The following is a 10,591-nucleotide window of genomic DNA, read 5'->3' on the forward strand; positions in this document are numbered from 1 at the left end:
AACTTCCAGACTTCAAATAGAATGTTCCGGAAAGAAGAAGGGTGTGTCAGAGGCTTTCAACTTGGCCAGGCATCAACTACCTTCATGGAGTCTTATGGAGAATTATTTGTAACTCAGTAACAATCTTTCTGGCTCATTTTATTAATTAGATTTTCTGAGTCTACTGGCCATATAGTTTCAAAGCTTTTTTAACAAGAAATAAAATGAGCCCTGGCTAAGAGAATTTTTGTCATTAAGTCTCACCACTATATACTAACCCTAAATACCAGCAAGGACAAAATCTATTCTATTCAATCTCACGCACACACTGTGTATATGCATTCATATATATGCCTAAAGCCTCCCATAGATTGGCTCCTACAGCAGTTTCTCTTTGCTCTCTGACTTCTTTTGCACCCACCAAGACTTCTCATTAGTGTCAATGTGTGAACCAACATCATCATATTGTGTAGCATTTCTTCAGAGACATAGATTAAAACCTTAGCATCTCTTCCCCCTTGGAGGGACGGACGTGGGGCTGTGGGAAAGCAGGCAGCTAGAAGAAAATCTTTCTTCTCCGGGCCCCACCCTTATTGAGATGCTATTGGCAACTGGTAGCTTCTGGGGTAAGGGAAGGAGAGTCACTTTTCTTGGTAGGTGTGGCTGCTGGTAGGTTTTCCATGTTCTATGACAGACACCCCACACCCATTCACACAAGGGTTTCCAAACCCTTTTCTATTTTTCAGTGAAAGTTGGGAGAGAGATGTGTTAGGTGTTACAGGGGGAAGTGAGGTATAATCACATTCCATTGTATATATGTAAATTACCAGTGAACCAAATAAAGGTTAAATAAGCCCTTGAATGCTTATGCATGTTCTCCATTGCCTTTGATAGAGGCATAGGGGTGTATTCATTGAGACACTGATGCTTTCCATGAAGCAGGCGATCCCTTCCCAAGAGGCCGCACAGCTTTATTCTCCTCCTAACAAAGCAAGGGGTACCCACCCGACTCATCCACGGCAGCGGTCAGTGATATCAGCCCTCTCTCCAGTTGTTACATGGGGTGGCCATAGCTTGCTGTGACTGAGGTTCCACTGCTGTGATGTCAGCTCACTGCCTTCCTTGTTTACACGGCAGTGATACAGTGTTTCAACCTCTGGGGGTGACATCCTTCTGATCCACATGTACTGCTCCTTCAACATACAGTCCCAGTTTTCTTACATCAGGAGGATGGTTATAATATTTATAAAATCTATGTTAAGGCCTTTCATTTTGGGGCCCGCCTGTGCTCGCTGCTTTTCCTCAAATAGATCACAGTTTTCTGCCTGCTTAGAGGTTGCTAGCTTTGAGGTTGATGTCACTAGGAATGGATGGATCCTAGGCCTTCAGCATGCTAAGCAAATACTCTAGTCCTGAGCCACACGCTCAGTCCGGCATTTCTTAGGAATTTTAGTTACTGCGAGTGTCACATGGCCCAGATGCTTTTGACAGACTCTAATCCAGCTGATCTCTTGACTCCTATGTTTCTGTGGATGGGTTCCTGGGCGGCCTGTATTGGAGCTATCACAAGTACCCAGTGGCTGGTGAGATCCATGGCCTCCCAACCCAACTGCGTGTGAGTTCTGAGAGCTGTCCACCTCCTACACTCAGCAGGTCCGAGGTCTCTCATGTTTAATACTGAACCAGTGTCAAGTGTAGGTGTTGAGCGAAGTGTAAGCAGATGCTTGGACACTATCCTCTGCTAATTCTCCAGAACTCTGTAATTTGTGACCGTGATTGCTTCTCTAAGCACCAATGTGTGTGTTTCTGGCTCAGTGTTTCACTCACTTATGGTTGCCCACACTGCTACAAGGTCCACTGTGGGAGGGTAGTGGTCCAGGATTGCAGAGGAAGAGCTGGGGGAGCTTCAATCACATCAGATGAGGAAAGGAAGAGTTGGCGACCTATATCCTCCCAAGCCAGGACCACAAAGCTAGTAAGAATCTATTACCCTGCCAGCCACCAGGCTTCACTCCATGTTTGACCTTATTAGGTTATTTTCCCCCAGACTCTACAGCTCCTGAGTATAGAGATGACAACACCCCATCCTTGCCAATGGCACAAGCCCACACAAATCTTGCCCTAGATGCCCTAGACACCTCCCTGGGGGGGGGGGCATAATACCCCTGCTCCCACCCAATAAATTAAATCAGTTCTCTGAAGCTGTTCCTGGGTCTGTTTATCGACCACGCACTTATCGCTGACTGGTATCCTGCCCAATACCCACCCGTGCCTGGTTAATACCCTCCCCTCCGGTTCAACTGGCCTGGCTACCCACAAGAGAGCAGCAGACATGGGCCTGCAGACTTCCCCAGGTGTCGTTTCTCCAGGGCTGTGACTACCATTCCATCTGTTGTTTAACGTCTAATACCAGTCGGTGCATCACCTTTGCAGCAGGAGGGGTCCATGGAACCCTGGGTAACCCACCAGTTATAGAAGGTGGTTGGCCTTTCTGACTCAATGAAAACTGTCCCGCATGATCACCCTGTTGCTGCTACCATACTACCAACAGGATCTCACTTCGTAACCCAGGCTGATGGAATTCAGAATGTTTCTTGCTCAGCTTCTTTACTTCTGTGATTCTGTGTGCCCAACCAAGTGAATCCTCTCAGTGGGGAGGAGACATACTGACTCCCAGGCTGGGGAGATGCTTGGAATCCATGGGTTTGTAGTTGAACTTAGGAGTCTGAATCTTCCAAAACCTAAGAAACTCAAACAATGTAAATAAATAAATAAATAAATAAATAAATAAATAAATAAATAAGAGACCTGCACTATTATTAAAGTGGGAAGGAAACTCCTCTGTGAGGTCTTTGGGGACCAAGCTGAGGAAGCCACATTGGAGAAGGGTGTGGAGTTAAATGCAGTCTCTCTCGGGTCCTGGAGAGAAAAGCATGCCCCACCAATTAGTGATGACAGGTGGGCAGGGCTAAGGAAGGGTTCACCCAGGCAGGTCAGTCCTCAGAGCAAACTGAAGACCCACAGAGCTGATGTTTAAGGAACCAGAAGAAGGCTTGGGTGGATTTACTGGGATGTTTAAATGACACTGTGGAGAGGAAAGATTGTGGGACAGATGGTCTAGCCTCAGCACATTGGTAAGCAGGAGGCTTGGGGTAACTGGTGCTTACTACCCAAGGGCTGCATGAGGGAAGTTTTAATTTTACACCACATAAAATGGACAGCGAAACACACAATGCACTTAATTAGGAATCCATCCAGGACTCATTCATTTCTCTTTTTTCCATGCACTGATCAGAAACGGGGGGTTGGGGGGAGCGCATAGCCAATGCCCAGGCTTCCGTCTGAACAGAGCAAATAAAGCATGGACACCATCATCGGCAGACATCACTCTTGCTAGAACATTCCAGCTAGATAATACAGACCAGACAGACATGTTTATCCCGTACTTTGTATGGAGGGACTCTGTAAAAGCCGAAGTGAGGCTTTACAAGGGAGTTCCAGCTTTCCTGGAACAGAAAATCCTCTCTGTCTTTTGAGAAAGGGTCTTACATAGCCCAGGTTGGTTCCTAAAAGACTCTTTATCGAGCCAAGGGTGACTTTGAACTTGTGATCTTCCTGCTCCTAGCTCCTGAGTGCTGGGATTACAGGCATGTGATGGTGTGGATTCAGCACAGCTCTTCCTCATAGGCTCACACTTCACTGAGTGGGCGATGTCCCAGGCCCAGAACATCACTCACCTTGCATATTATTATTTATTAATATTACAAATAACACACATGTAAAGAATCTATAAATAGTGAAATGACTTGCTTTCTGCAACTGATCTAAATGGAGAGACCAAATGACTGCCATGTGCCCAGACCCAGTTAGTACATCCACAACACAATCCCTGCATCAAAGACTCAGGGACATCAGAGAAGAGAGAGCACAGAGGACCAGGAGGTCTAACGTAAGACCATCTCTTGTATGTATCATAGGGGAGCTGAAATCATGGAATCTCAACTGTATAGGTGACTAAACTAGGTGAACTAGGACAATACACAGGGCCCCACCCTAGATAATGAGCTTCAGGTGACTAACAATGCTGAGTGATTAGTCTTCCCCAGAGAAGAACTCCCTAGAAGGTTTTCCAATTCCAATGTCAGCCCTAAACACATATAACGTGCAAGGAACACTATATGAGATCATCTGGATATATATTATATATAGTGGAATTTAAAAGCAGTTCAGTCGCACCTAAATATTCCACTTTCTATACCATTTATTCTTTTTGCAGCTAACGGAGACATTATATATGCTACACTACACTACACTACACTACACTACACTACACACACACACACACACACACACACACACACTTATGTTTTGTATGTTATATATGTATATATTAGAACTATAAAATAAGAGGCCATGAATTTGAGTGTGAACAAGATATGACACAGGTGAGATTGTAAAGAGTGCAGAAATTTTGTAATTATTCTTTAATTAAATTAAAAATTAGAAACACCAACAACCAAAATAGAGCAGGTACTTGAAGTATCTCATAAAGTTCATAAACACTTCAATCCCACCTGTCAGTCTCAGCCTTTTATAACCTTCATCCAGTCTTTTCCAAGGGACACACCTCTGTTGTCTGTCTGTCTTTCCTATCCATTTGGGTCAGTCTAGCGGACACCACAGCGGACAGAGGGACCTGAGGTGGGCATCTAACTTTTCCCCAGAAGGATTGTTTTAAGTCCTTGCCTAAGGTGTCTCTCTAGGCAGTCTATAGCAGAGATGGAGAGTCAATACATCAAGCTGGAAGGAGTGAATGGGCAGAAATTGGATGAAACAGGATCAAACAGAGAAGAAACACATCCAGAGAGTTCCCAGCACCAGCTGCTCTGCAGGTACCTAGCGTCCTGACCCATGAGCACTGAGGGTCAGCCTTGCCTTCCTGAATCCACAGTAGCATCTGCATTACTCCCCAAGGGAATGTGACACAAAACTGTGAAGGCGGCTGGAGCCATGACAGTCCCAAGCTCTAAAAGCTAGTCCCCGAATCCCCATCAAGGACAGCCAGAGCTGGAGACAAATGAGAGCTCTGTAAGTCACTAGACTCCCACAAAGCAAAGTAACAATAAGAATTTCATGACACAAAAGACCTGTCAAGACTTGCCAACAATGTGCTGTGGTCGAAGTAATTGCTCTTTCACATCCTCTGTCAGAAGTCAGTAGTATCAATTTGTATTCGGAAATTTGCCTAGAGGAAGGAGTTCACCTTCTGTCTCCCATGGCTGGAAACTTCCAGACGCATTCCTCCTAGCCTAGCTGCCTGCAGAAGCCCCATACCTGCTTCCTCGCCCCACTGACACTAACCCACATGCAGCGAAGCACACAAGGAAGCTGCAAAGAGATGGCAGACACCAAGGTTAAGGTTGAAGTTCCAAAAAGCCCGTGGGGTGAGTGTGGGAAGCCCAAGACAGATGCAGAAGCTGGTGTCCTCTGTTCATTGAACAGGTCCATTGGGTGTTTACCAGAAAGCACAGGCAGGACAGAGGCCCATCCTTTCGTTGTTAAATCTCATTCGAGTTGGGCCCCGAGCACTCATCATACCTTTTAGAAAAATCTCTGTGTCCGAGCCTCATTCAAGGATAAAAATGAGAGCCCCGAGGACTGGGCTCTGCACTTAAGAGCCAGGCTGCTCTATCAGAGGACCTGGATTCAGTTCCAAGGTCTCTCACATGGTAGCCCACAGTGAACTGTAACCCCAGTCTCAGGAGATCAAACGCCCTCTTCTGGGCTTCATGGGCATTAGAGAGGCATATACATTGGGCTCGAATGTGCATGCATGCACTCGAGCACGCACACACAAACACACACACACACACACACACACACACACACACACACACACGTGGGGGGGAGAGTCATTCATACATATAAAACAAAACTAAACAAAGCTTTTGAAAATTTAAAACTACCAACTTGAAATTCTCTGGTGTCCACTGAGGAAGGTCGGTCGGCTGCATTAAGAGGCTTTGATGTTGTCATTTATAATGAAGCTTTGCGATAATTTAATAACACAAGTCCCTTATAAAGGCAGAAGTGGGTAACGGGTGCTCGTTGGTGGCATGGTGGAGGATATGGGGGACTTGCGTTTCTTTGAAGACCGAAAGGAGAATAAAGAATTAAAGTACGGAGTATGACGGACAGCGCTGCAATTCAGAGGACTCGTTCGTGGTTTGGTGTCTCTGAGACCTGCGGCTCATTGAAGTTAAATGGGAGAAGAAGCCCATTAAAGTGCCTCCGAGTTCCTTGGAAGTCGGAGAAGAGTCTGAGACCAAGTAGAAGCCAGAGCAAGTAACTAGCGACAGGGACTCATTAAGTGCTGTGCAGACCGGTCAGGGAGTCTTGCGGGGGGTGGGGGGTGTCCTTCGGGGACAGCAGTAAAATCCACAGCTGTTCCTCCCTCTCAGAGGGGTGGCACACATCATCCTGCATCAGCAGAAGACGTGGAAGCTCACCGGTGCCCTGGCTATTTGCAAATGCAACACACCACCTACAAATGCATATTTCAATGATTTAGGCCAAATTAATCTAGATGCACATGAACGAAAAATGAATGCCCATGCACACATCACATCTGAAAGGTTGAACCTTGTAGGCTCCAAAGCCAAGCAAACGCCAAGACAGTTATGATTTTCAGGTCAGGTCCTTGCAATCGCAAGCAGACTTTGTATTATACAGCTCATTCTTGCAAACTATGCTTCCCTTAGAATTTAGTTCTGCGAACTCAAATGGGCACAAATTCCAATCAGGACCAAATGCAAGTCAAGATAATCTCCCTGTCTAATTTTATTATATTAATATAATATTTCAAAAACATTTTATTAATAGACAATGTTTGATTAGAATTTTGTCCGTCCCATCGCTATGGTTATTTGGTCAATCTTTCCTATTACTCTTATGAGTACAGATAAAGATAGATGATAAGAATATATCATCTTATAAGAATATGGATAGGTAGGTAGATACATACAGACATGAATGGATGGACAAATGGATGGATAAATGATGTAAATACAAAGATAGTATATAAATGACAGGTTACAAATAAATAGATATATCTGTATAGAAGATAGACAGATGACAAAGCAGAAGATAACCCAAGAGAAAATGTCCCTTTTGCTTCCCCTCTTAGAGACTGGCTGTGTGTGATAATGTAATATGAAAACAAACATCACTTAAGGAACTCCAGCCTTACCAAGCCAATCCTCTGGCTGTCCTGTCCTGTGTTGTACTGAAGCCACTGAAGACATAGTACTGCTGTGGATCGGTTCTGCATTAGGTCGGCTCCCAAATTCACATGGGAACCCGCATGTCTGTGGCTGAGGGTCCCTGCCCCCAGTTGGCTCTGATTGGGAAATAGAGTTGCCAGTGGCCAATGGCTGGGCAGGGAGACAGAGGCTGGACTTTTAGGATGCAAGAGAAAGACAGAATCACCGTGACAGGGAAGCAGGTAGATTGTATGTGAGAGATGGAGAAAGAGAGAGTGAACAGCAGTGTGAAGGAGGTGTGAAAGCGTGGTCTGAGGCCGCCCAACTGGGTTCAGGCAACCAAGTTAGAATATAGATTTTAGTAGGTAATCAGGAATAGCAGAGGGGAAAGAGTGTGCTAGCTGTGGGGAAGTTTGGAAGTACCCTACCACTGAGCTGCTTAGGGCATGTTAAAAATAAGGCTGTGTGTGTGTGTGTGTGTGTGTGTCTTTCCTTCAGTAATTAGAAACATTTGGGCAGGTGTAGAGAGGTGCACACACCTGCCAGCGAGTTTAGAGATTAACAATTTACCACTTCATGGCACCTGTTACCAAAGGCTGATGATACTCCTGTCCCAACTTTCCAGATACTGGTGATCACAGGTCTGCCCCTCAGTGTCTTCATGACAGAAGCATCCACTGTGCCTATGAGTGTCTCGGGGGCGCACATGAAGTCATCTCTGTCTCTCTCTTTAGAAAAAGAGGCCACGAGGACCAGGCAAAAATAAAATGGGATCAGGGAGCCAGGAGAGTTTGCACTACACAAACTTGTATTCAAACTGGAGACAGAGGGACATAGGGTGACATAGCAGCTCCCTAGTCTTTAAAAAGATCAGCATGCTTTAAGAAGTCCCAAAGGAGCCAAAGACACAGATACAATGTGTCCTGAAATGCTACTCAATCCCGAACAATGGAAACAAATAGCAACAGCAGATGCATCTTTGCTTCCTGACCTTCTTTGCACAGTGGAGGGTAAACAGCGGTTCTGTTGGCCATGCTGGCGGAGATGGAGAGGCAGCGTGAGTTCTGCAGAGCCTAACCTGTCTCTCTGCTGAGTTACAAGTGCCCCAAACACTAGCCCTTGCAATGATTAAGATATGTAAAGCTGTGATTAGATTGCCCATGCATACAGACATGTTCTGGAAACTCAGATGTAAACAGAGAGCAGGATGCCATTCTGTAAGAAACCCAGCCTCACCCACTTCTCCAGGAAACACGGGAGGCGGATGCAATGGGTGCTCATGGATGTTGCTAGGCATGGGATTTGGGAAGATAGTCCATCTTTTTTCAGGGCAGGTCTTTCTCTCTTTACAAGGATAGAGTGGAAGGCGTGGTGGGACTAGAAACGACATCCTCATGTCAGGATGCTATCTGGGAGAGGTTCTAAGCTCTCCAACTTTGTGATCTCAGCAGCCCAGGTGCCAACCAAGAGGCCCAGAGTGTGACAGCAGCTGGGGTGCTGACTGAGAACGTCTGGGAGGACTTGGTCTCAGCAGCAGTGAGTCTCACAGGGAGGGTGTGGGGGGATGCGTGGGAAAGGTGGATCAGTCCCTCAAACAGGAGTGAGCTCCCTGCCTATAACTACAGAGGCTAAAAGAAGCCTCACCTTACAGCTGGAGCTCTGTCTCATACATCAGACTTCGGAAACTGGAATGAGTATATTCTCAGTCACACCCTATTGGCTGTGTGAAGAATGGGCCAGTTTGAAGAGAGCCTGTTAAACTCAGAGAGAGCAAAAACCTGCCTATACCAGGGAGGGTTTCAGTCATGGCCACAGCTCCATTCCTACCATCCCTAGGCATCGCAGAAGAGGCCGGAAGAGCGAAAGGAAACTCCACTGCACACCTGAAGATGGTGGGTTTGGCCTGGATTCCGAGAAGGCCACTGGGGGTCTGGTTGTGTGATGCTCCTCTTGCTATCAGCTGTGGGTGCTGTGAACTGAGCCCCACCCCTGCCCCCATGACTAGAATACCTGAGGAAGGGGAGGGAGAGGAAGAAGAGGCTCTGTCTGATGAATTGGGTTCAATTCCCAATACTCAGTGCCCACATAGTTGTGGGAAAGAACTGACTCACACGCATTGTTCTCTGACCTCTCCTCATGTATGTTGCAGCACACTTGATTACATACATACATAGGCACACATATAAACAAGTGTAATTTTTAAAAAATCTATATTTTTCAAGAATTGACACTACTTTCTGTTTATACGCAGATACATACATACATACATACAGAGACAGACAGACACACTCGAGCACACACACACACACACACACACACACTCACACAGATACCTCAATAGTAAACTGTAATAGACAGGAATGCTGATAGAACAAGTATTACATAAAGAATGGATGGGAAGGGCTCATCTACTTTAAGAAAAATTTCCTGGTCACACGTAGGCAGCAGGCACAGTAGCTGTTACAAATTTTGATCTTGACAAAGGCTTCTTGTAACTTACATCAAGCTTTTTCAAAAAAAAAATGTTTTTTTTTTTTTTGTGACATTAGCCAGAATAATGGAATGATACAACAACAACCAGCATCATTCCTTAATCTTCTTATTCCTACCACAAGTCTATCAGACCCTGATACCCAGCCCCCATGTGCTGTATGTTCAACACCCTGGCCTGAGCTTTGTTTGGGTGACTCTCTCGTCTGACAAGAGACAAAACTCGGCTGCTGTCTGGCTTAAGTTCTACTGATCTTTCCACCACTTGCTGATGAGGAAATGCCTTTGGAATCTCTAACAATGACTGTGAACACCGTGCACCACGGGGATGACTGCATAGTTCACTTCCTACAGCTGTGATAAACACCTTCACCAAAAGTAACTTGGGGAGGGAAGGGTGTATGTCAACTTACAGTTGTGGTCCAGCATGAAGGAAGTCAGTCAGGAACCCGGAGGCAGGAGCAGATGCAGAGGCTATGGAGCACGGGTGCTTACTGGCTTCTGCCTGCTCTCTAATGCAACCCAGGACCACCTGCACACAGTGGACTGGGCCCTCCCACACCAACCATTAATCAAGAAAATGCTCACACTCTTGCCCGTGTGTTTTTAGTTGAGGCTCACTCTTCATAAATGACTCTTGATTGTATGAAGTTGGCAAAAAGTAACAGTAAAACCAGCATGGTGTGGTAATGGGATATAAGGATCCCATCGGGTAAACCCAGGGTCCCATTCTACTGCCGCAGAGGGGGTTTCAGCAAACTGGCAGCCTCTCCCTCAGCTGCAAGAGATCTAGAGTCTAATAGGATTTTTCTAGATAACCAGAAGCATAGAGAACTCACCAAACAGTTCTTTCCTGATAT

The sequence above is a fragment of the Micromys minutus genome (genome assembly GCF_963924665.1).
Source record: "Micromys minutus genome assembly, chromosome: 30".
Lineage (NCBI taxonomy): Eukaryota > Metazoa > Chordata > Mammalia > Rodentia > Muridae > Micromys > Micromys minutus.